Genomic DNA, 5,942 nt, shown 5'->3' with positions numbered 1-5,942 from the left:
CTGCCTAAAAATGAAAGAGGACTTGGGCTTAAATAAATATATGATATGTCCAAGGCTTTGTTTGCAAAACTGTGGTGGAACTATAGACTAAGGACTCTTTATAGAGTGTTTTCATAAGGAATAAATATTATAAGAAGATAAATAAAGTGGTAGTACCATGGAGACGGGGTTCTCGAGTGTGGAGAAAGATGCTCCAAATGAGGGATGAGGTGGAACATCAAATTTCATGGCAATTGAAGAGTGGGAATTCCTGGTTTTGGTTTGATAAGTGGACTAGTTTGGAATCTCTCTACCATGCAACCGGTCCAGGGTATTGGTATGATGAATCTTATAAGTATGTTGATGAGGTGATATAAAATGCTGCATGGAATGAAGGTCTTTTGAGTGAATTACTGCCTGAGGAGTTAGCCGATCATATCATGGATAGAATCTCACCACCTTTAGATTTCTCAATAAAGGATAAACCATGGTTGAAGCTAGAAATAAAAGGGAAATTATCAGTGAAGTCAGCTTGGCAATTCCTAAGGAAGAGAAGGGCAGAAAGCAAATTATATAAATTTTTCTGGGTGAAGGGTGTTCCTTTCAAGATTATTTTTTCATGTGGAGACTCTGGAAGGCAAAAACTACCATTACATGGTTGGTTCTTAAGGTTGGGATACTTTAGAACATCAAGATGTTGGTGTTGTAGGCATCCCCAAAAAGAAACAATGTCCCATGTTTTCTTGAAATCTCCAACAGCCAAATTTGTATGGAACTACTTTGGTGCTCCAATAGGGATTAGAGCTGAAGGGAAGAAACTCGTTCAAGTAATAAATGAGCGGTAGCATAAATCATGAAACTCTAGTATGAAGGCAGTTTACCAAGCAATGCCATCCATAATAGTATGTCATTTGTGGAAGAAAAGGCATTCTGGCAAATATGGAAAGAATGTATCTTTTAATAGGTTGATATTCCAGATTTCAACTATAATTCATATGTTCTTGAAGGTAAGAAGACCAGGGTTCAAAGGAGTTGCTGCTAATTGGCCAGACTTACATAAGAAATTGCTAAATCATCTCCATAGATTGAAATATACTAAGGTACTATGGCAGCTACCTCCAGATGCTTGGATAAAATGTAATACTGATGGTGCTTGTAGAGGAGACAATAAGGGAGCTTCCTATGATTTTTGCATTAAGAATGATATTGGAGACCTTATATATGCCCAGGCAGATGTTGTGGACGAGGTAACAAAAAACATTGCTGAAGCTTAGGCCATTTTGGAAGCAGTCAGGTACATACTTTCACTACTAGAAATACAGACTTTTCCCACGGAAGAATTGGTGAAAATATGTGTGAAATTTCAATATTCCCACGACATTCCCATGGGAGACGCTCAGTGGGAATTTGGCTGGTGGGAAAATAGTTTCCCAGGACATTCGTGGGAAATTCCCAAGGAGTTTCCCACTGAGAGTTTCACGAGAACTTAGTGGGTCACATAGTATATTTTCCCATGAATGTCGTGGGAAATGTAAGATAATATAATATTTTAATTTCCTTAGGTTTCCCACCGAATCTGTGGGATTTATTAAAAATAATTTAAATATTTGTTTATTTTACACATGTAAGCATGTATTATTTTTTTATTTTACACATCAACTCAAATAATTTGTGAAGAAAACCTGTAAATATATAGCACTAACCCATATAAAAACAGATCTGAAAAATAGACCAAACTAACAAGAATAAACCAACCCAATATTGTCTTTTAACAAATTCATTATTTCTAAGACGAAACAAATAAAAAGTTAGGTTTTATTAGACTATACATGCACAAGAAAACAACAATAATTTTTTACTACTTTTTCATTAATTCAAAATTTAATATTATACTAATTGTAAATAACATAATAAAACATGCAAGCTAACAACAAAAAATTACACCATAATCATAAAATCAAGAACTATACTATTGTAAAATAATATCTCATTACAAACTCCTTAAATTAAAACACATAAATAAAGTAAAATTTATCTAACACAAAGTCCACTTGAAATACATGAATATTGATTTTAACAAAAGAATAAAGTATGCTGCTTCCCCAAATGCAAGTGCTAATAACTTTACTCTTAAATAAGTTTCCATCTTTATGTACCTGAAAAAAAGACAAAATTTGTAATTTTAGTACTTATTTTTTTTATCAAATGAATTAGAAAACATATATTTTAAATGTTAATAATAAATTAAATATTAATAAAACAATAAAAAGAGAAATAAGTAGTGATTGAGATACTTACTCCAATTCTTCTTTGGCTACAACCACAAGAATTCAGACCAAGAGATATAAAATTCTGAGTAGTTAACCTCTCAAAAATCAAAGAAGAGTAGATAAGAAATTTCATACCAGTACAGGAAAATTAAAAATAAATAGGAACATACTAATACATACACGTCATATAGCACCTGGAGAAATCCAAATTTGTAATGTCCTAAATACATATTGAAAGTAAAGTAGATTATATACCTTGTCTTAAGATGTCTATCATCCTAGATATAATCTTCTATGGTATTAAATCAACAAATTATTTTTTGGAGAAGACACACACACACACACACAAAGAGAGAGAGAGAGAGTGAGTGTGTGTGAGAGAGAGAGAGAGAGAGAAATGAAAATATAGAAGATTTTACTTGGGCAGGGATTTGATTGGGGTATGAAGTGCATATAATAAGATATGAGGAGGGAAAATAGGGGAAAACTAAATATAGATGGCAATAAAAAGAGGGATTTCGAAAAAAAAGAGAGGGAATCTTGTCGCTACTTTTTCGTGAAACTTTGAAAAAAATAAAAACTTAGCCATGTTTCCAGCAACTTTATAGCCCCACCATGTGCTGTGAATAATAATACTCTTTTCCAATACTTTCGTGGGAAATATTTGCGGTAAAATTCAAAATTTTTCGTCCATACGGGAATCTATAGGAATATTTTATTTTTTTTAATTTTTCCACTATTTTCCCTCGAAAATAATTTTTTATTTTATATAGTTATTTTTTTAATAATTTTTCCCACCGAATCGGAGGGAACTAAATTACGCGCATTTTTGCGCAAAAATGTTCCCACGGATAGTCAATGGGAAACGTTATTGTTTATTCGTGAAAAAGAAATTGCACTTTTCCCATTGAATTTCGGTGGGAATTGCCACTAACAATTTATCCGTGAGAAATTTCTGTGGGAAAATGTTGTGTTTCTAGTAGTGTTCAAATGTAGTTTTCTCCTTGTATAATTGAGACTGACTCATTATTGATGAAGAAAGTGTTAGATGAGGTATGAGAACCACCTTGAAACATTGCTAATTAAGTGGATGAAATCAAAGCTCTTATGTCTAAAGGTGTTTTCCAGATAGTGCATGTGCTAAGGGAAGGAAACAAGTTAGCAGATCACTTAACTAACTTGACATTGGATCAAGAACATATAATTCAGGTGCAATTATTCTGGGAATTGGAATCAGAAGGTAGGAAAATATTAAACAGTGACAAGCTTCAAATACCTTATGTTAGGGTAAGGACTGCCAAGCCAAATTGTAATTGATAAGAATGGAGCAATCATGAAGGATGAGGGTATGATTTGTGAAGGTAGCAAGGAACTAAAAAGGAGGGGGGGGGGAGGGCTAGTAGGGCATGAGAGACATCACTGGATCATCATATTCAAATCCTTTTGAGAAGGGAATATGATGATCATTTTTTCTACTAACCTTGTGTTCTTTTTTGCAGGAGACAGTATTGTACTCATGCCTTGCCATTTATTACAACTTCTATGGGTGGTATTAGCACTATGTGCTCATTCCCTTGAAGGAGGAGGAAAGATGGCATGCACAAGCATGTAATTAAGGAGGCAAATGAACATTTACAACATGAAACAACCCTGGCTACGTGGCCTACTGTCCCAGGCATTGGTCTTTGTGGCACAACAACAAACACGAACTACATCAACAGGCTTAGCGATCTCCCCAGCACGCTTTAGACCTCGCCCAGCTTGACCAATAGCGAGATCAACAACCATGCGACGCCAAGAATTTCTCCAGCTCCATCTCGCTAGAGACCTGGCGACACATAGTGATTTCCATTGCTGTAGACCACGCCCAGCTGAACCAACAATGAGATCATTAACCAGGCGACACAAGGTAAGACGCCAACTCCTTCTCGCTGGGGACCTAGCGACACACAGTTTTTGGCACGCGTTTCACCACACTAGGCAATGCTGGGCAACATGCTTTTTATGGCTACTTTGGCAATATTTCTTGGGCACTTTGGAAACACAATGGGTTAAAACCTTGATGCAACAAGGTAATAGGACAACTGAGGTAGGGATTCATGCAATGGAATCAAGTGATAATCAAGGGAGGCCATGCGAAAATGAGCTTAAAAATAGTGCACTCGTACTTCTTAGGACAGTGCAATTGCTTAGCATTTTGCGAACCTCTTATAATTCTTATAGACGCATGAACTGATGGAACATCTTTATATGGAGCCGGAATGGAAGCACAGTGCAAATGATGATACAACATCAAAGAAGGGTATCTCAAACAACCATATTCTGGATAGTGGCTACTATTGAACAAAATCGATTTGGCTATACGTGCAAGCGAGGTGGCTATGTGCGCAAGAAGCGGAAATGGGCAGAGATCATCATTGTTAGAGGCTATTTGTGCAAGAAGCGAATTACTCACGTGGACACTAAATGCAATGGGCTTCAAGGGCAAGTTTTTAGTTATACATACTACATTAGACTTCATGTGCTATCATTGTTGAGTATCTCACTCAACTTTGATAATAGGTTACATGTAGATTGCAAATTTTAATTCTTTCATCTCTTAGGATTTATGAAACTTTATTTTTTAATGTCTTTTTATATATAAAAAATTAGCTCTACGCATTGCCTAGTGGATTGCTTAAAAAAAATCTGCAATGCATTTAAGATATCTTTCCAATAGGTAGGAAGTAATGGGTTAGGAAATTGCAACATCAAACTTTTGAATTGGGATGGCACATTAAGAATAGATTTCACATCATTCAATATTGGCTAATTCGACATAGTCACAATAGTTATTAAACTTGATAATAACTACAACCTCCCCCGTTAGGCTATTAAATTCCGAAGTTAATGCACCGAACTCAATTGGCATTAAATTAGTGTCTATCTATGAACACCCCAGCTACGCCGGCATATTCAATTAGAATCGTATAGCATTGCAGTATTGAGTTTCTATCCTGTCTTTAAACTGGAATAAGCTAGAAGATATTATAAGCTAGCTATCCATAGGCATATAACTAATTAACTATCCAAGACAACTTACAATATATAGAGGATAGAAATTGTAATTTAAAATGATACATCATACTTTGGAGTTGCAAAGGTATTTATTTAATGTTTTTTATACTTATTAAGGGGCATTTACTCGCTATAGTCATAAGATATATAACCTATTTATTATTGCACCCTTAAACGTCTCGCAATTAGTTAATTATGGCTAATTTAAGGTCACATATGTTAAAAAGTCTTCCTTTCTTTCTTAATGTTTATGCCAAGTTATTGGACTATACACGCAATATGTATTCCCCAAAATATACGAAATAAAACCTTTACCGCAATAAAAAATAGGGGCTGCCTAGCTATACAAATAAAAATTCCCTTGTGTCCATGTCCATAATAAAAGCTGTTGGTCCCCAAATACATGCAAGTATACGTGATCGTCAAGTAATAAAGTGACTCGAAAGTCGGATGTCGAATCCACAGAGACTTAGATTAATCCTTAATTAAGCTAACTAAAATTAATTAACTATCCAAGATAATAAAAAATATTTTTTTCTGCTAAACTACTTTCGCATAAATTGAACAAGTAATTAGCTAATGTATCAATGATGCAAACGTGTGTTTTTGAATTTTATTCAGAAGAGATGAAGATTC

The 5,942-nt window shown here is 34.7% G+C and overlaps 1 long non-coding RNA gene across 1 annotated transcript; it reads right to left on the bottom strand.

The window, feature by feature from the left end:
• Positions 1–1,931: 1,931 nt before the first annotated feature.
• Positions 1,932–4,898, bottom strand: LOC107793829 (uncharacterized). The gene is made up of 2 exons (XR_001649818.2): positions 2,278–4,898; positions 1,932–2,135 (listed from the first exon to the last, which is right to left on the bottom strand). It is a non-coding gene; the product is annotated as an uncharacterized LOC107793829 (long non-coding RNA).
• Positions 4,899–5,942: the final 1,044 nt, after the last annotated feature.

The sequence above is a fragment of the Nicotiana tabacum genome, chromosome 20 (genome assembly GCF_000715075.1).
Source record: "Nicotiana tabacum cultivar K326 chromosome 20, ASM71507v2, whole genome shotgun sequence".
Lineage (NCBI taxonomy): Eukaryota > Viridiplantae > Streptophyta > Magnoliopsida > Solanales > Solanaceae > Nicotiana > Nicotiana tabacum.
This window is presented reverse-complemented; position numbering and strand designations above follow the sequence as displayed.